General features: G+C 37.5%; 1 long non-coding RNA gene across 3 annotated transcripts in view; it reads left to right on the top strand.

Annotated features, from left to right (window-relative positions):
- The window catches only part of LOC127022014 (uncharacterized), a 300,415-nt gene that overhangs the window by 168,912 nt on the left and 110,052 nt on the right, over window positions 1–21,451 (top strand). For all 3 annotated transcript variants that reach the window (XR_007767284.1, XR_007767283.1, XR_007767282.1), the window contains exon 2: window positions 6,784–6,858. This is a non-coding gene — a long non-coding RNA (uncharacterized LOC127022014). The remainder of the gene's footprint in view (window positions 1–6,783; window positions 6,859–21,451) is intronic.

Here is a 21,451-nt window from a genome sequence, read left to right as displayed (position 1 = left end):
CTTGAGGTGTCTTTTTCTCTATAAAAGGATACATCTAAGTCAAGACATTCCACCTCCTTTTACAAAACAGAATTGTAGCCTTGCAGTATTAAATGTGGTGGGAGAATAGTGAGTAGCATCTTTGGGAGCAGAGAGGGGCCATAAATAATCATTACTGCCATGTGAAGCGCAAAGGACTTAAGAAAAAAGAGTGAGCTGAAATATTTGCTTTTTTTTCCTTCAACCCTGTCAATGTCGACATTTGACATATGGTAGGAGAAGGGCTGTGAGCAAAATGTAATGATTATAAGCAACAGCAATGTTGTAGAGAGAGCCTCTTTCAGAATAAATCTTGTTTTTTTCTTTTTCTGATGGTCATTTGAAAAATGTGTATCCAGGAATATGTTTTTAATTAAAATATTGTACGTAATTACAATACTTGGAAGCAATTTGTCCAGAAAAACACGCATGTTATGAAGTAGTTGCGTGTATACAGGTTGACATTCTTTTAATGTTCTATGCTTCAAATCATTCATGAAAACAGTTCTACTTAAAATTGAAAGACAAGATATGGCTGTTCTTATCTGGGATGTGAAAATATGTGAGTAAGGTAGAGTTAATACAGAGATTTTTTTTTTTCTGAAAGTTCTGAAATTTTTCAACCGTTTATGCTTCTGTATCCTGGCTGACTTAGTGAAGTTTAAGAGGACTCTCTTTAATTAAAAACTTCCATTTCTATTATTGGGAATGAAAATCAATTAAGGGAGGAAATGCAGCTGGGATGTCCATATTGAAGACTTTCTAGGCAACCCAAAGTAAATCTGCCAAAGCTAAATATATATATTCTGCCTTGAAGACATTTCTTCAGACAATGGGATGCCATCTCCTAGTCCTTTGTAATACATATACCGAGAAAAGCCAGAGTATCCAGACACATATAGAAGAATCCCGAAAATCACTGTGATTTCAGAATTTCAAATTAGGAAGAAAACAGTTAAGTCAACAAAGCCATTTGGTGTTTGTTTCCTGAAGAAAGTCGTAGCAACGCACAGGTAGTTTGTACCAAGGAAGTTTGAGCTTTGCGCTGTTCGAACCTGGGCCCCGGCTCTGCTCCTGGGCTCTGCCTGGGGTCCATCAGCTGACTCTCAGCATCTGCCACCGAGTTTGCCCCTGGATAAAGTCAACACTCAAAACAGCATACCCTGTGTGGTTATGAGGGCTCAGAAATGAATTCTTAAAACATCTCTACAGATTTTAGAACAGGATACGTGATTTAGCACTGAAGCATTTGCATACCTGCTCCTTTTTTTTCTTCTCCCCCTCCCCCCCCGCCTTTTCTGGATGTACGTGACAAATGACAGATTCTCTCAGATAATATTCATGTGGTACTCCAAAATAATTCTGCAGACATTCTAAAAGCTTTTAGAGACTGTAAAACTGATTATCTCTTCTGTAGCTCTTTTCATCTTCAAAGCACTTACCAACATTAACTAATTAATCCTCACAGCATCCCTCTGAGTTAAATATCATTGCCATTATACAGATGAAGGAATTGAAGCAAACACTTTGTGACTAGCTCATGATCACCAAGACAGTTGGTGACAGAGATGGAATTAGAATGCACAGACCTGTACCGCCAGGTCCTCTGCTCGAACCGCCACGCCATTTCTCTCTTGACAGATATACATATTACAGGTATTAGTACCCTCACTATGGCTGAGAGCTGAGTTTCTGTTAATGAAATCCTGTTAGGAATTGCTTTGATGGGAAATTTGTTTGTATTGAGACAGACTATTATCTTTTTAAACCCCTCTTCTGCAACTTTTTCCTGAATGGTCCAGAGTGCAAGCACAAATTGGTTGCCCCATAAACAATTTACTTTGCATACGGCTATAGCTAATTTTAAAATGCTTCAGATATTTACTAAAAATGTTAAATTCTTCAGAAAATAAAACTTGCATTTCTTGGTGGTGCACTGAAAAATTTAAGTAACTTATGATCTGTATCCATTCTGCTCTCTATGGGATAAATTCCTTAGTGGGCTAACATGTCGGGTATCCTGGGCCTGCTCTTTGCTGACTTCAGATGCATTAGATGAGCTCCTGGCTGCACTCTGTTACAAGGAAGCCTGATGAGGACATGAGGAAAGACGAGCATGGGGGCTCCCAAATTGTAGCTAAGTGCTATGACAATATTTTCAAATCAGATAATGTAAATTTTTTGCAGATCCTCATGTGCTGTGGGTTTTTTTCCCCCAGTAAAACAGATACTTCCATGAAAAAAATTGTTTTGCTGAAAATTCTGTTCTCTAACCCCTAAAAGTTCTATCAAAATTCCCATTTTCGTGGAGCCTTGAGAAAAGGCCCACTAGATACAACAGCTAGGTTACACATCTAGGTAGTCACATCTTTTATGATGAGGCTTGGGTGTATAGGCAATAGTGGAGAACAGGGGAGGTTTTCTGTGATTTTTCACAGGTTTTTATGAGTGATGATGATATCAGCGATACTTAAACTGAATGAGGAGGATTATAACATGAACTTTAAGGCAACTAGTGAATGTGGTGCTGAACACAGGTCGACAATGAACACAAAAATTACTACTACAGAAAGCGTAACTAAAGCATACAGTAGTGATGACTGCCCAGATGTGCCTGGAAAATCCACATGGAAAATCCGCACAAAAAATCCTCCTGGTTAAAAAGTAGAAGGGTGCCTAATTGTCAAACTCCCACACTGCTGCTGCCGCCCAGAGTAAAAATATATTGTCTTAAGCAGAAACTACGATTTGATGTAAAACCTATTCTGTTGAGTAGAGGATGTACAATGAAACTGGGAGGCTGGTTTCTTTAAAATCTGGGTCTGCTTCTTGGCAAATCTCTGCTCCGCAGTGTGAAAGAGCATTGAGATTTAAACTAGTGCAGCAGCACAGGCTGTGTGGCCTACAGTATGTGGAAAGATCTAGAAGGCTGTATGACAGGCTGCCATATGGGCCTTAGTATGACTGATTATTCCCCCCCCCCTTAAATGATCAAATCAAAATACATAAAAATCTTCAGATCTCCAGATCTGTGTCTCAGAATATAAAATGATAAACTTAAATCCTTAAATTCTGAGGTATGTTAGGTGTCAGAATGAGACTTCAAAATGTTTCTGCTCCTTCCTCACATGTCTGTACAGGGTTGGTTTCCTCTACTAAATTGAAAATACAGTCTCTTCCTTGCATATTGTGTAACAGTGGACAAAAGATTAAGCAAATGTAAATCTCACAGTTTTTAACTCTATTAGAGCAGGAAAGCAACAAAGACTAGAAGAGGTTTGTTTATTTTTGATAAAGGGTCTAAAAATTATTACGAAAGGGTAGGATTTGGAAGTTAGGGTATAAATAAGTTTGTTGAAAAATAAATCTTTCTTGTAGGATCACCGTTCACTGACTGCAAACCTCATAATTAAAGAGCAAGCAATCGTGATGTTTAGGCAAGAAGCAGAAATTGAAAAACAAGCCTCATTCCTCTAGTCTGAATGCCGTCGCCAGTTTATCAAAATACTTAGGATCATACAGTTGAACTTAAAAAACCGCAAATCTACCCTGTTGCTGTAATGAAACAAACCACACGGTAGAAGGCTTAAGTTTTAAAAGCCTAGAGGGCAGAAGTTTCAGGTGTGGTTGAAGACTCTCCCATCTCCTTTAGGGATGTGTTTTTTAACCATCTCTGAGGCTGATGAGCACTTGGCTTGCATTTCTTTGATGTCCGTGGGAGTATTTGCCATTTGAGGAACCGTTTGCCATGAGAACAGCTATTTAGCTGTCTGTGGGGAGCAAGTACAGGGATTGGCGAGCAGATGTTGGAATTGTTGGTGCCATGACTTTAGCTCTTTCTGGTCACCAGCTGTTGAGCGCGATGGCTGGGGCCATAGGTGATCCCCACCAGGGTGAGCGGGATCACTTTGCTTTTCTGTCAGTACAGAAAGCTGCTTGGAGAAGGAGGGCAGGGTGGGGGCTCTGGTGCTGTCGATAAATAGTGAAGTTCAGCAGACATGCTCTTAAAAAAAATTAGGAAGTATAAAATTAATATTTAACCAGATTACTACATTTTGTCTGCTTCATTAATTTTTTATTAATTTATGAAAATGCTGTTGATGGAAATAATATTGACAGGGTGTGTTGTTTTGGTTTGATGGTGTTTGGTTTTGTTTTTTTTTTTTTTAATATCTTCTGGTAAATGGAAACTTATCTTCCTTATGAACACAAACCATCTAACAAGCCATATTGGGTAAATGCTCTAATAAGACAATAATTATTAGGGCATGATGCATTAATGTTTTATGTTATTCATAACTCAGCTTTAAGAGATTAGTAATGGAGATGTGAGGGGAATGCTGTCTTAAGTGTTTATGATTATGTTAATATTAAGACATACTGTAGGAAAGGAAATTACTTTCAGGTAGTTACCCTTTTTGTTTGTAGAGAGAGTATTCTGAAGGAAATGTTCTTTCAGTTTTCTTCCAATAATTCTTAAGCAGTTCCGCTGAAATGAAGTGATAGGAGCAACTCTCCATGACTGCAAATCCACGAGAACCTATTATCATTGTTCTTAAAAAAAATTACGACTCCAAAGTCACTTGAGCTGCAACTCTTTGGCCCCAAATTATTGGGGAGCAAGAATTCCAGACCTTTAATTCATTTTGGAAATTTCACAGATGTTCCTTCTACGTCTGAAACAAATCCTAATGCCTCAGAACTCTGAAATTATTTGACCTGTGCATTCTGATTTGACCTGTGCCTTTGCATTGGCAAAGCCACTTCTAAATAAGAAGTTATCCTTTCAAAAGGCAGAGAAGAATGCTTGGAAAATTTGGAGGTAGGATTTAATCACAATGACAGAGTGAACAAATGTGGTAAGGAGAAAGAAAAGCAATAATTGATTGTGGAAATGAGTGGAGCATACAGCATGGTGGAGTTTTGTAAATCTCTTTAGTTGTGGGCATAGCAAAACCATTCTGATGGCAGATATTTTTTCCTGTCTCTTTTTTCAATCTTAAGCAATTGCTGAGTATCCTCCTCTCTTCAAGAAGTCACTGAAACAAAAGTGCCTTTTGTAGGAGATGAGACTTCTTTGCTGTGTATTAGAAAACAAAACATCTCTTAAAAGTAGTGGTGTGTCATTTTGATGCTGTAGGTAGAATGAAAATGTGGTATTCATATTTTTGTAGAGTATTTCTGTCTGGCCCTCTTTTGTCGTAGAGTATATGTATCTATGCGGTCTTCACTTGGCTCCATTCTTCTGTGTTGAATTTTTGCTCTCTGCCCCTTCTCTTCATATCTTTATCCTATTTTCTAATCAGACCCTGAACCCAGTAACAGTTGAGTTGAGCTTTTAAGATCATGAAATGAGATGGAAGTTAAGTAATACAAGTTCAGCTATGCAGGATTGCTCCTACTACCAGCACACCACGAGCTTGATCAAACTTGCAAACTTATTTGTGTTTTCCCTCTGCTTTTAAGTGCCTGCACGCATACTGTTAATACTCATACCTAATGTGTGAAACACACGACTGTTTATCACAGCCCAGCAGGCAGGATACAGATATTTTCAAACAGCACTACTGTATCCTTATCTCAATAGTGCTAATATTATCCCCTGCCAAAACAGACATGATATATTGAAGTATCTGTAACCGTTACAGGATCTCTGCATATTCCTTGAATTTAGCCTGCAGCAAGTCTGTCATCCATGGTGATCCTGATGTTGGAGCTGATGTTGCAAGAAGCAGCTTAAAAATATTGTCAGAGCATTGGTGCTGACTTAAAAGCAGTATAGCCTCTACTGACCTGTGAATTGAGACGTCCGTTAAGCTAGACTGCCTGCTTTTCCACCTTCCCTACTGCTTCTTTATATTCTGATAGTAGTCCCCTTTCACGTTTGTAACCCTCTGTCAGATAGCGATGGGGTTGAGATCATAGCCACAAGCTAGCTAGAATCATAGTTAGGGGCTAAGCTTACCTAATTTTAAAGCTTAACATCAGTTAATGAAATAGCTTCCAATCCACCAAAGTCTCCTTGAGTTTTGAGAAATCTTTATTTTCTTTATTTTTGCTGACTGGATTAAGCCTGACACCATAACATAGGAAAAGGACAAGTCCAATACTACAAACCATTTTCTGTTTTATTATCTACAATATTTGCATGTTGCAGTGCTCAATTACACCACAATTGTGCAGAGATCCAATCTTTGCAATGTAATGACTTCCTGATGATCTGTCTTTAAATGATAAATGAAGAGAATATGCCGCCTTCCAGCTGCATATACACAAAGTTTATTGCCACCCAAACCTGCTTTTCAGTCCTTGGGTGGGTGGGGAGGTGTAGAAGGAAGGTTAAAAACATCTGTGTTACACTCTTTTCTAACCTATCCTCATATGGTTACGTTATTTGGATATATTTCCAGTGTTGTTCAACCTCCCTGAAATAAATCTTCCTGAAATCCAAAGGGGGAAAATGGCTGTAGGGGGGTTAATCTCAGGATTTTACAACAGAGTTTAGATCAAATCAAAACCCTTGGCTATTGGTGAACCACAGGTTCTTCTTGATCATGTAAGTCCCTCCATCACCCACTCCAGCATGGCACTTTTGAAATGCAGAAATCTGTCACTTCTGAGATAAACCCACTAATCCATCTCTCTCCTTGGCACATTCTCTGTTCAGTGGGCAGATTTCTTATATGGATATTTTCTATCACTTTTGCCAGTGCTGCCTCTGTGTCATAAGCTGATGGCTTTAACTAGTGATTTTCTGTTTTTCAGATTCAACAGAGAAATCCAAACACCTCTCTGTGAAGTGTTTTCAGAGTTTATCCCCTGCTGAAAGTCTCCTCTAAGGTAATGGTTACGAATGACAGCAAGTGTATTGTAAACAAAATTTCTGAAAAATGTTTCTTGCTCATCCAAAGAGCTTGCGAATTCTGTAGTCTGCATTATTCCTCTCAGCACCAGCAGCAGCCTCTGTCAGTCTTGCCAGTTAAATATCCGTACAAGTCTTTGTTCTGGTTATTTTTGGCTAATTTTTTTAATCATACTTCCACTTCCCATGCTGTTGTCCAAATTTTGCAGTTTCATATCTCTGCTTGTGCTATCTTTCCCTTTTTTGCAGTCATCTGATCTCAATGTCCTGCTTGAATTTTTCTCTCTGTCCTCTCTGAGAAGTCAGCTTGATTAGTGCCTTTACCTGTTCTTACCTTTTTTGCCACATCTACTCAACTATTTAGTTGACTTCTCTATTAAGAATATTTTTGGTGTTCATTGTGTGTATGGTCATGCTAATAAGCTTGTGCGCTTTATTTCTGAAATAACTCTCAATCTAGTTCCGGTGCGGTTTGTTTATAAGCTCACTGCCTGTGTGAGTTTCAAAAGGTTTTTCAGTGTAATGGTTACTTTTGAGTTCTGTGGTGGAATGTTTGTATGTTTAAATCCTCAAGATTGTGCCTGTGTATAAACATGTAAATGTATCTGAATACACATTTATACATGCACATATAAAAATATATATGCGTGTGTATGTATATATATGTATATACAACTGCAGCTTTTGTTACTACACTTAAACTATATATATATGCCTAAATCACTAAGTGAGATTCTTTTTTGAGAAGAGGGGACATTGTGATGACTATAAGGTCCTTATAATCTATTGATCTGCTTCCTGAGCTGTGTTGATAGGTTTGTGCTTTGCAGAATAAACAACATCTATTGTATTATAGCACCGGCTGTGGTCATGGGTTTTTTCGATTCCTACTGACACTTTTGCAGCAGCCTGCTTCCCTCTTCTTGGGCTTCTTTTATAAGGAAGTCTTATTATTTGGGAAAATAGAAATAGGTATGTTATTCACAGTGCTTTGGCTCCTTGTTGAAAATTAAAGATGTAGGACATAATCAGGAGTATTTTCAAGTACTTGTATTGATTACTATTACTGTATTGTTTAGATTAGGACACAGCAAGATGGTAAATTGCTAACCATGTATCACTGTTTTGTAGTTCACTGTTGTAAGGAATTACTGAGGAAGGTTTTTCTCTGTTCCTGTGTGCTACCCTAGTGCCTTTTTTTTTTTTTTAATTTCTCTAGGTGTTTAGTGGTGTGTTTTACAATATGCTTCTCTTTCACAGCAAAAAAAAAATCTTGTCAGCAGAAGATTATGGCACATATAAATTGGTGACATGAGGGGTTGCATCTGCCTATAGCTTTCCTTTCCACTTTCAAGTCAGACATGTACTGAAAGACCTATTTCTGAGTTTTGAGATTCAGCATAGTAACACCTAAGAATGCTACTTCCATGATTTCACTGTTTGGTTTTTGGGAGACAAGTTTGATAGTTACAGTTGATCACAGGATTGCTCATACATGCAGGTTATGTAGAACTGCCAGATGAAAAATCTGCAGCCTGTATATGGTACAGCCAGGCAAAATGTTGTGTTAGAGGACTGAAAAATTTAGACAGTGATTATTCTGGAAAACTTAGTGGTAGTCAACTTAGAGGAGATTAATCCACTTGTCAGGGGGAAGATACGGCCAGAAACCTAGAGAAACATAGAGTTACACTAATTGACAATGGAAAATCATAATCCTCCTCTGTCACCTGACTTTCTTCCTTTTGTCATTGTATGTCCCCCTGTCGCCTTTCCCCGATGAGTGCCAGCCCCTGCGCTCCCAAAGCCTCTGGAATTTCTTATGCTAATACACCATAACCCATAAGCAAGTTGTTGGATCTGATCTCTCACTTTCTTAGCAGCAACACCTGAAAGGTCATCAGTCCCTAAGCAGGTTTCAAATATTCAAGTGCACTTTTCAGCTATAAACTCTGGTTCTGTGCGTACGTTAATTATTCAGCACTCGTAACTAGGGGAGAAAAACAACTTGAAATTTGACATTTTGTATCATAGGTCATCCCTTAAATTGTATTAATTGTATTAATTCCTTCAAATCCTTAAATGAATTGGTCAGATTGCTCAAGGGGACAACAATTTAGAATAAATAGTTCTACTAGTGGTTTTTAAATAATAAATGTGTTAAAAGGAAGTGAATGCAATCCAGAGGATATGCCCCAAACAACTGGATTAGAATATATAGTAGTGATCCACAGGGGACTTTTTTGCATACTGCATATTGACTACATGTGTTAATAGAGTTTCTCATGAGATGGTAATTACACTTAAGGAAAATGTAAGGTAAATTTCAGCAATTCGAAGCCACATTCTCTTTCTTTCTTGAGATTCAGGTAATTGAAGAGCTCATGGTTTATGCAAAATTGTTACTTCATACATTTCTTCTGCATGGGAATTCTTTGTTTGTATCTTTAATATCCCTAAAAGTGATCATCTCAGTTTGGAACTGATGCCTTAGTTTCAATTCCAGAGTTATTTAGGTTGTTTAGGTCCACAAGCAAACTTGGAGGGCAATTGAGGAAGGAATTGGGTAGACAGTTTCTTTTGACTCTAAAATTTTTCACTGGTTCTGTCTCACTTTGCTGCCTTGTATAATGCATAAAAGAACACTTCAGAAAGTTGCATATTTATGGAATTGCTTTAAAAACTTAAAGTATATTGTTTTGGAAACTATTGTACAATAGAAGAAAATAATTTAAATACGAATGCAAATATTGAAGTCAGTCCCTGGAGGGATTATAAATCAGGATTTTTCCAGTCATGAAGAAAAAGCCAAGCTGCTGTAATGGCTGGTGTCCTGTGAAAACACTGGATGGAAAGAATAAAGAATTACTGAAGTAATTCTGACTTCTCAATGGCAATCAATATTTACTCCTTAGCGGTGCTGGGGTTCTTTTTTCTGGTTTTGTGGGGGGGTTTTCCAGCTTCATCAAACAGACCATTTTATAATAATCTTCAGCTAACAGCACTTAGATTCTTGGGTAAAGCATTTGGGTTTCCCGCTCAAAGTGCTTTTTTTTTTTTTTTTTTTTCTTTTTTTTCCCTATTTTTTCCTGTATATAAGTGTCTGAGAAAATATCTTATTTCTGTTTGGCTCCTGCTAGTCTGCTACCATTGGACTAGGGCATCCACTTTCAAGAAATTTTGATGAGAATACGTCAAGAGCTGACTAAAAATATTTATAACCTTGAGGTTGTCTGTGATCCTAAATCAGCTTTCAATTACTATTTCAGTTACGCTGGAAAAAAAATTATTTTATCATTTCCAGAATACAGCAGACTCAGGAGGATTTTAAGGCTTCTATTACTAATTATAGCTAACTTGTTGCCATACATTGTTGCTGGCCTTCCAGAATACTCCTTTATATAGAATTCATCAGCTAGTGGATTAAATTCCTGAAGTTTTACATGGACCATTGCAGAAGTGTTGAGATAGTCACAGTATTATTTATGAGAAAAATTTGGAGTACTTTTGTATAAGAAAGGACTAGAACTTAGAGAGAGAGGAAAAAAAAACCCATGAATCCTGAGCTATTTGTTTAATATTATAATGAATGTTAGATCAAATTTTGGATTTGTTCTTTGTCTTTCAGGATTGTGATATGCCTTGAAATTCTCAAACGTGCTGGATGTGATTTTTAGCAGGAATGTTTGGAATATGTAGAGTCAGTGTCATATTTTATGACCTCTGTAACCTCACGTGCACTGTGATGTTAAATACATCAAACAACTCTGGTTGAACTAGGCAGGAAAGTTATAAAAGGGTATCAGCGTGACACTGTCATATAAAAGACCTCCATCCAACTCGCTTTCTAGACACACATTTTGCTATTGTAACCTTCAAGAAAATCTTCGCTGCGTTAAAAATACTGTATATCTTTTATTTGACACAAATTTTTGTATGTCAGTATGATTCAGTCTTCATCAAAACGTGCATATTTATTAAAAACTTAAGAAATACAAATTGAAATTGAGCAATCAAGTGATCAGCACCATCTATTTCTTATGTATTTCTTTTTTTTTTCTTTTTTCTCTTTTTTCCCCCAAGTGTCTTCTGTGCTCTGATTTTACAATATGTTTGGATGAACATTTGAGATAAGGAGATATTCAAATGCAATTGATCCCCAAGCTTCTCTTATTTACATTTCTGGTAAAAAACAACAACAAAAAAGGAAACTAGATAAATCTCTTTCCTCTCTACAAACTGTTTGCCTCATTCCTAGGACTGTGATGTGAAAAATAGACAAGAAAGTTGGTATTATGCACACACTTGTAAATTAATAGCAGGTTTCTCATTGAAGATAGAAAGGCACAGAAGAAAAGATTGATTTCTAGCATGGTAGGCAAGAGATCTGAAACGAGTATAAAACTGTACAGACTATGTTATTTAGTTACTGCTCACTGGAAGGAAGCACGCTGTCTATGCAATAGTGACTTGCAGCCAGAATAGAATGTTCTCATTTTGGAGAAGCTTATCAATAATTTTTGAATCTCTGGTTTTTGGATTAGACAGCTAGTGTTTTACTTGTTTTACCATTTATCGTGTTCTAGCATTGGTTCTTTCTTTAGTAATATATGACTTGATTATGCATTTGTGTCGTACTTTTTAATAATTCCTAAAGTTTGGCTATTGAATACTCTCAGATTTTCCTTTTTGTATGTGTTAATTGAAGGGGGGAGTTGGTTTGTTTTTTTTTTTTTTATTAAGCTGCCTTATGTTCCTGTTGCTGTTTGAGTAAACAACAAAAAATCCAACTTGATATTTTAACTTCCCCATATGATTAACATTTTCATCAGATGAGTGTCGTGAAAATCTAAATGAAATAGTTGTTCTTCTCTCCAGTATAACGTCCTGTATTTAATGCCAAATCCATCCTTGTGCCAACACCTTTAACTAAATGGAAAGGGGGACTGCCAGTGTAGCTGTGTATTGAGCACTGATAATAGATTTTGCCATTTTGCCAGTGGACTTCTTAAAAAAGTTGTTGAGAAATGGAATCTCTCTGACTCCTGTGCCAAAGTCTGTAATGATTGTTATAACAAGTACTCTATTAAGAGACAGTGCTATCACATTAATGTGGAGGCTCCAAACTGTTTACTTTTCTCGCTAAAATGTTTTCTGGTGCAATAGTGAGGTATCTTTTCATGTCAGTAGTACGGGAACTTTATGGATAGATCAAAGGTTGCATTCACTTAATACTAGTCTCTGTTTTAAGTATAAAGAGAAGAGGCCTGAAGTAGAATATGAAAGCACAATGATAGTATTGTAATCTCTCAAGGTGTTAATCAGAAAATGCCAGCAGAAATCTTGAAAGAGCAAAATGCAAATAAAGAGAATAGGGAGATAGAGAGTTGTGTAGAAGTGCCAGAGGATTGTGGGATATTTTATTTTTATTTTTTAAGTCCAAGGTAAGTGCAGAGACTTGTTCTGGAAGATAACCTGCTAGTTTTTAATGAAATGCCAAGTTAGGAGAAAAAATCAACAGGGAAGATTTTGAGGAAAGGTCTTGGAGCAACATGGTTTTCCCTGTTACGTTGGATTAGTAGCTGTACAACATCTGCATTTTGACTGCAAATTTCTGAAGGTACCCATTCTTCACCTACCATTTTAGCAAATATCTGTGATAGTGAGACTGAGTGCTAGGCAAAAACATGAATAAAAATGATGCTTAGTTGCACAGCAACTTCAGTTGTGAGCATTTTTGCATACAGTGTGCATGTGCATTCATGAATATGCACGTGTACAGAAGGGCATGGACTTACGCATTTCTAAATCCAGCCATCAGCTTTCTGGTACTAGGAAAGGACATGTGCGTTAAATAAGAAGGAAAAACATTATATTCTTATGTAATATTTAAGATTATTTACATTTTAGGTCTTCCTTTTTACAAAGCTGGAAGTTTTTTCTAGTGACATTTAAGTGTTTGGATATAATTCTCTTCATGTGTAAAAACTTCATCACTTTCTATGAAGTGAAGAGTAAACTCTACGTTGTAATTCTTTGCTCCAAAATCTCCTACGTATAGCTTAGCTGCAAGGTTGGTCATACCTCGTGTTCTTCAGGGACTGTTTACACAAATAGTTTGCTCACTTATCTATTTATAAATATGATTTGTGCAAATGATGAAATAAATATTTGTTCCTTTTACAGTACTACTATTTCTATTTGCATTAGTAAAAGAATAATTAATGCGTAAATATCTTTCAGATAATACAGAATAAACTTTATATCTGCAAAATTTCAGTTTCAGATTAATACTCTACAGTCAGTACAGAGTGATATGTATTTTAGATGTCTAAAAACTATAGATTATTGCTGCTGGATAGTTATACCTTGGCCAAAATGAATGAAAAAGTGACATATGACTGATGCTCCTGTGTACAGATTATCTTATTGCCAGTGAAAGAAACTCCTAGAAACAAGGAAATACACCCCAGAGTTGTAGCGAAGTCATTGGTTTTTTGGTGAGGATCTTGTGATTTATCCAAGAGACATTGTATTGCAGTGCACTGGGTCTTTGAGAGACAGTTCATCATAATCTCTGGGGCCATGACCTAACAGATTAAATAGAATGATGAGTTTGTATTGTCAGAACAATTCTGTCTAGAGGACAAAACATTTTATTTAGGGGGTAGATTGATGGGATTAAAGCTTTAAATTGATTTACTTTACACACACAAATTTATTGTAAGTTGTTTTTTATTAAACCAGACACTGGATTGTTAAAGGAATTATTTTAGCACAGATGAGTTCATTTAAATGAAGAGTGAAAGATCAAAAACCTCAGAATTTATTAGTAAACCCAGTCCCTGCCTTTCCTTTGCTCAAAAGCAACATAATCTTTTCTTATTTTATGTTTATTTTAACTTGCAGAGTATTTGGAAGAAATGGAGGCATATAATCCTGTCTCTTTATTCCTTTTCAGTGCTAAATAAACGTGGAATGCCACAAGGTATCTGAATAATCAGAAATTCAAAGAATTCTGAAGGTGGAGAGAGATGCTGTCTGTTTCCTTTAAACACTTTCGAAAAATGGCACAAATAAATAGTATCTATTATTTGTGGTCCCTTGATTTGTTGTAGCTACACAACTCTTCACAGTAAACAGAGAAATATGCTATGAAAGCATATATCCTTTTCACAAATGCAATTCTTCACTCTAAGAAAATTACCTAAATGTTTAAATGAACAGTTTACAGTGAGAGCCTTTTCATTGTCTTTCCCTTTCCCTGTAATGCTCAGCAGGTGTTTAAATGTTTTATTTTTTTTCACTTCAAACTATCAGTGTGAAGGAATACCAATAAATGTGTTAGTTCTAGATAATCCAAAATTCCCTTTGCTCAGCTTCTTAGTTTACAGTTATCTGTGTGAATTAGAAATCTATTACCATGTGTTCATCTTCCACCCAAATCTATTCACCAAGCATCAAAACTCATCAGTGAGATGGAATAATGCCATTTAATTAGTCTTTGATATACAGTTAAATTAGGTCTTAATAAGGGGTAGTGCATCCTAAAATCAATTATCTCGCTCTTCTTAATAAGAGCAACTAATTAGTAGGTAAATCGCCACAGTTCCCCTTTTATCCTACAGTTTTTACAGTCTTGTGGAGGAGATTAGGCTGAGGAAATTACTCCCCAATAGCTCAGAGAAATTTTAGGACATACCTCAGAAAATGCTTTGCCAAGCAAACTGTGGTACAGAAAAGAAACAAAAAAGAAATAGGAAAAAAAAAGTCTCATTAAAAAAAGCTTAATTTCTTGATAATTTTGCCCAAATTCCTTGCGTCAGGTCACCTAGCTGACAAAAGCAAACAGAAACTAGGTGTTGCCCTGCCTGCAGCAATCTGTCAATGTACAGTTAGTGTCTGTCCTGGCATTCAATGCAATGCAGTCAGTTAACCAAAATATCTATTTTTTTCATGGAAAATTGTATGCCTGCAAGCAAAGGATACCTTATGGGCCTTAAGTACAGTCTTTACAAAATACGGCACTATGTGGTGAACGGCTTTCTTTTAGATGGAGAATCAGAATCCCCAAGAGGAAAATAATTGCCACACCGTATGAAAAAAGAGCACAGTGGTCATAGAAAAAGTCAGTATTTATCCATAGGTACCAAAATTGTTACATGTTTTAAGCACACAAGTGTTGCGTTTGAGATCTCATTTTTTAGCAAAGACTTCCAGCTTCTTCAAATGGAAGTTTCTTCCATTTTTTAATCTATTTTCCCAGTTACAACAAACCAACTGCTGGAAAAAACTCATGGGTACAAGGAGGGTATTGCAAAGAGTGCTCAGGATTTCTTCACAAGTTCCATCTGTCTCAAAATGCTACTAGACATCTACTGACTTTGACAGACCTTAATTTCATCCAGTCATGTAGGCTAGTATACAGTACATTGCCATAGATTCGTCAAATTTGATGGCACCTTGCTAAGTTTTTGCTTTCAAAAGATGGTGTCATTCTCTTTCATTGGATAGTCATTTTTTTTATCATGGTCAAATGTTTGAAGGGAACTCAAGGACATGCTTGTGATTAATCAACGAATGGAGAGGCTTTTTTTCATTCTTTTTCTGCTGCTACTACATCCTGCATATACCAGTCCCTTCACACTAAACTCCCTTGCCAAGCATGTCAGAGAGATTTTATAACTGTGAAAGTGTGATGTTATTGCTTCAGTTTCCCTTATGCTTATTGTTGCAGTTTTTCTAGACACTTTCTGGTGTTAGTCATTAATGACAACACAGTGTCCCCATTTAGAGAGTCGGAGGTTGCCGTCTGTTCTTTGTTTTTCCTCCCTGCTGCATTACTCATGCTTTTTGTGGAAGGAAACGTTCTGAAGGCAGCCATTCCTCCCTGTGAGACTTAACGAAATTATGTATTCTTTGATATCTATTCCCGATTCAAATGCTTATCCCAGTAATTCAGTTCATGATCTTAACAGTACCAGAGAGCTGTGAGAAGCAGTCCTCCTATTTGACTTTTAACTGGTCTGGGACAGGCAAGTCTAATAGTCAATATCTGAATCTCCAGACAGTAACATTTACATTAGCATCTCTGATACTATGTCAGTGGTCTTTTTGTTGGTGGGCAGCTTAAGCAGCAGAGAAGAAAACCAAATGTGCCGTCCAATTCCCTTGCATGTTCTCTGTCTGTATATAACCAATACAGAATCTGTACACAAAATGTTAATATGCCCTAATATAGTGCATGGACCAATATCTGTGCTCTGTACACATGCTAATAAAATGAGTCACAATCTTGCTGAGCACTTACAGCGAATGCCTATGATGGGGGCCGGGGGGAACCAAAAACTCGTGAACACTGTATTTTGGGCTTGCCTTTGGTGCCTCAGATGAATTCTCAAGCTTCTTTAGCTTTTCTGACCCTCTCGTCAACAGTGGAAAGTTAAGATGGGGTGGAGATTTTAGTAGTCCACAGTCCAACCTAGGTGCAGTTTAAGCATCTATGTTAAGCCTGCTTCTGCTCATAGCCTCACACTTAACAGGACTGAAGGAAATAAAATGAACCAATAGTATGGCTTCATGACCATGTTTTCTGTAGATGTGGGTGTCAAGTTTCTGGATGGACACTAGTTGCAAGTTTTAAGCTATTTTTAAAGCATATGCTTTAATTTTTTTTTTTTTTAATCTAAGTTGGAATGGTGACTTAGACTAGCTTGTAATTAGTAATGAAACACTGTGGGCAGCTGGGGAAAAACCATTAAGTGTGTTCCTAGCATTCTTGTTTGTATGTTCAATTTCACATGTATGGAGTTTCTTTTAAAAAATTAGAAAAAGTCAACAAACTTTGAAACACAGCTGGAGAATGTAGAATATCAGGAATCCTTCCATTGACCTCTGCAGATTTTAGCTCTGGTTCACAATGGGGACTAAAAGGTCATCATCTCTCACTCTCCCTTTTCCCCAGGTGTACATCTTCTGTGAAGGCCAAGTTGGAACCCACAGGGGTCACAACAGCTTAGCTGGGTTTCAGAAACAGCTGTGCCCCCATGCCCCCAAAGCAACTTTTTATTATAATATTTTTTGACTTGCAACAATAGGTTTGGATCAAACTGTTGCCATAATAAGTACTAACAAGCTGCTTAAGGGGTAACAGAAGGTCATTTTACTGAGTGAAGATGAATGTTGATTGCTGTTTTTTCCAATTTATTATGTAGTCCTGACAAAATTATCGTGCCGGTTTTACGTTCTCTTCAGCATATCCTTCTACTTTTCCCATTTTGCAGTGGACCTGGTTCAGGTAAGGGTCTTTGTTCTTGCAAAATATTGAAGGGTTCATGGCATGCATGTTTGAGAAAATATCTAAGTCAATATGTTTGCAGTTAAATGAAGTTCACTTTTCCTTCATGAAGAATAGCTGAAGAGAAATAGAAGATACCTTTGTCTTCTTGTCTATTCCCTATTGCAATAGTAGTGCAACTTATCCCTGCCAAAGGGCATGGTGGACTCAGATGAAATCACCAGACTGGACAAAATTTCGTCTCCAAATGCCCTCTTACTTTATCCCTCCTTTGACAGCTTTTATTGTGTGACCCACAACTCTGTGAAGTGAGGTGGGTTCTCCTCAGCAATATCCATCGATTATAGATCAATGATGCATGTTTTATTTAAAACTGAAAAAATATTGGCTAAAATCGGCAGCCTATGTTTGGTGTCAGGGAATGAACAATTGAGCAGGTCTGTTCTATTCCCTGTCATCTTGTCTCCTCAAAGGAGCTTGGACATTTTGTTGCTGTCACCTTGCTATGGTTATATCACAATTTACATCTGCAGCTTGTAAACAACAGTACTGCGAGCAGTTTGACAAGTGGCAGTTCCACTAGTAAACAAATCAGCAATGCACTTAGAGTGATTCACCAGGATTGCCGGCGTTTGAGATGGGGTTGGTGCCTGAAACAGAGTTTGCCCTAAGCGGACCTTCCTGTTTAGGATGCCCCCATTGCGGGGGGGGGAGAGATAAATTACCTTCTGGCTTCAGGTGTAATACACGTGTAAGATTCATGTTTTAATCAGTAGTTTGTATGAAACTTTTGGTGTTGTCTGATCCACTTGCATTCTGTGGGTATTATTCCAAAGAGTGATTCCAAAATTGAAGACTGAGGGTCTCTGTTGAACAAGATCTTTGTGAGGCAGTTAGTTGTTCATTTGGGTAAGTAAAAGAAAGAAAATGTCAGCACAAGAGTAAAGCCTTGACTGCAGTTACAGCTATGACTTGGTGCAGAGGATGGAAGAACAGGCAACTTTCAAATTCTGTGACAAACTTGCCCACGTGTACCTATTTTTATTCTGCCTTTGATTATTTGTCAAATTGGTTTTTTCATACATTCCAAAGGTAACACTTCAGGCTTGTGTATGTGTTGTCTGCTGCTATCTTGAGGTAACCTTTCAGAGCCTCACCCCAGGTGTCAGAGGCATGTTTAAGAGCAATGCTTTGACTTAAAGAAACATACAGACGCTAAAACAAAATGAAATTTGAATCATTAGAACAAAATCTCCCTGACCTTAAGTTCAAATGATCACAGCTGTAATGGCCTATGGAGGTGCTTATCATGAACTTTTCAGAATCCCACTCTTAACCTTATTACAATTCAAATTAAAATGTTATTTAAACCCACCAGACCTCTGCAGGCAAAGACCAGTGGCTTACTGTCCTTTTTGCCGTATGACTGTTGAATCATGCATCAGTGCAAAGTGCGTATAAAAGACTGCCAAAGAAGAAAGTCTGTTCAAGTATTTAAAATTAACTTTGTGTTGATATAAAGGACTACACAGAGTAACTGGTGATAGAAATCAACTGAAGGGTGGCTGCATCCTGGTCTTTAATATTAACAAAGGGTTGTTAGTTCATGTAGAAATCTGCTTTGCTAGATTTGCTACTTCCCCATACATACCTGTGTGATTTGTCTCCCCATTCCGTATCTTCTCCTCATTGACAATGAGCTGTGCTGATTAAAAGCTAAGATTGCAATCAGACCATGAGATACAGCAGCTTGAATGTTTTTACGTATACATCTTTTCAGCAGGAATTTGATTCCTGTCTTCCCTCTCTTCTTTGAGGTAAAGCCTTCTAGCCTCTTCAGGAGTCTGGGGAAAAACAAAAATGTCAGCAGCTGTACAACAAATTATAAATTTCACCTGCATTTAAAATTTAATTTAAAATAATCTAACCTTGTCTTATTTTAAATGCCAGCAAGCTTGATATTTCTTTTTACATGAACTTGAATTTACTTCCTACCATGATAGATGGTTATAAATATTCCTTACTCTGTCGGCTGTTAATCATTTTATGTTTCATCTCTGTGCTTTGGGCAAACAGAATCCTATAAAACAGTAACTGAAGAGTAACTTTCTTATCCTGTTGCTTTCTTGCCACTGCAACTATTTCATTCCCTGGGTTTTTTTTCCTATCACTTGCCACTTACCTCTACATTTTGTCTTTTCCCTTCCCGCTTCTCTTCATTTTTTCTTTTACCTCTCAATTTCTCTTTAATTTTACAGCCCTCTCCTCAAAACACCCACCAATACTAGGAGCAAAATGAAGCAACGTCCTTCCTTCTTTCCTTGTCCTATCCTGCCCCAAGCATGGGGATTTTCCCTTCTCCAGAGGTGAAGCTCATTACAACCCCAGTCAAGGGCAGCATGTAGCAGTTACGGTAAATTCAGAATTCTTCTCAGCCTTTGCGGCTCTAGCTCTGAGGAGAGTAAGCTCAGCAATACATTATTTTACTCAGTGCAATTGTAACAATCTGCCACCCTTGGTAAAACTCCTTTGCACTGGGGAGGAGGCTGGGGGACCAGGATGGAGGATGGCACAGAGCAAACCTGGGAATGGAAGTGGCTGCAGCAAACTATCAGGTTAGTTTTCCACTCTCAACAGCCTTCTTCCCTTATGCAAGTGTGTGCTTTACCTGTGCCTACAGCTGTCATACAGCTGGATAAATGTGTAGATGGCAATAGGCTTATCTTGACCCATTGTTCTTTTTCAGAAACAGGTTACTTAAGAAATGAATGCCAAATGCTTTCCCCTAATGTACGAATTGTACTGCTACTGCATGGGAAGTGTTATGACTTTGAAGTTAGAGTTTAATAACGAAGGCATTGTGTTTATGTTACCGTTCATTATGGCCATGATTAATCCTGACTGAATACTACACTGCCACACAGGAATCTTAGATTATGGAGCTGGATTTTTTTCTTTTGGAAAGAATATTAACGGTGTGTTGTACGTTGTCCAGTCCTGCTGGATGTCGTGAGGACAGTGAGAATAGTCTGTACAATTGCCATTCCTATTGTAGCTTGAATGTTTCCCCTAGTATTGTGGTGCCTTTAGACTTTCATTTGCACAGAAACACTTATCAGTATAAGTGATTTATTCAGCATTTATCACTTCACATTACAATTATGTTATCTGAATACAGGATTACATAATGCACCATCAGATATGAATATGGATTGTTTTGCTGCAAAGTGGCAGATTGCATGTGTGCGTATGCTTTCTTCCATCAGGTATGGGAAATGCAAAAACAAATGTAGAAAGGCAAAAGTGTCAGATGCATAGCTTTTATCTTGCTAAGGAGTTCAGAAAAAAAATATTTTTGTTACTGTGATTAGTGTCCTTAGTTTGATATATTTCCATTTCAGTCAGTAGCCAATTTTATCATCCGAGTGCTGAGACCAGTGGGTGTATACTTTTCTAAATAACATATTTTTAAAGCTTGATGCTAATCTTTCCTTTCTTGAAGACCTCAAGAAAGTTCCAAAGGAACAAGGGGTTCAGGTCTGTTTTCATAGGATGAAGTCTCACATCGAAAGGTGCTTCTTTACCCAGCCTGTGGTGGCCTCTTACGGAGCTGGGCTCATGCATCACTGGAAGCTTTAATAAATATCTTGCTGCCATCGATTTCGCATTAACTGCACGACAGTACTGCTTTAAGCTTTCTACGCTTCTACTTTTTTTATCTTTTGAGTACAGATGCAGATTACACATCTTTCCCTTCTCTGTGCAAGCCACCATTTGTGCTCGACAGCATGCCGCAGAGAAGGGGGATACACACCTCGACTAGTCAGAGGCTAAAAGCTTCTGTCACAGCAAAGAACTTTTTAACCTGTCTGTATATATCCAAACTCAGAAAGGAATTCCTTTAGTCTTCCAATTTGGATGACTTTGAATCCTCTTGCTGAAGCTCGCTCTTTCTTTCTGTCCTCCGCTGCCTATGCTGTTTTGTGAGCATTCTGGTAACGAGGAATCGTTCACAACTGTGTGGTGCGGTTCCTCTGTGTGACCAAGTGATGTTCTTTATTCCTGTTCCAGTAACCTTTAGGCTATCGTGTTTAAAGGAGGTTTTTACCCAAAGGGGAATTACAGTCTCATATTATAAGGCTCATTTGGGTCCTGATCCAGGGGAAATTATTATTCAGAGGCTCTAAAGAAATGACAGATGTGACAGTATTGCTGTCCTCACTTTTACAAAGTAATTTTCATGTATTTGCCCCCTGACCTTTGTCTTCATCATT

Source organism: Gymnogyps californianus, chromosome 14 (assembly GCF_018139145.2).
Source record: "Gymnogyps californianus isolate 813 chromosome 14, ASM1813914v2, whole genome shotgun sequence".
NCBI classification, from domain to species: Eukaryota; Metazoa; Chordata; class Aves; order Accipitriformes; family Cathartidae; genus Gymnogyps; species Gymnogyps californianus.
The sequence above is the reverse complement of the archived record's forward strand: the minus strand, read 5'-3'. Positions and strand labels throughout refer to the sequence as shown.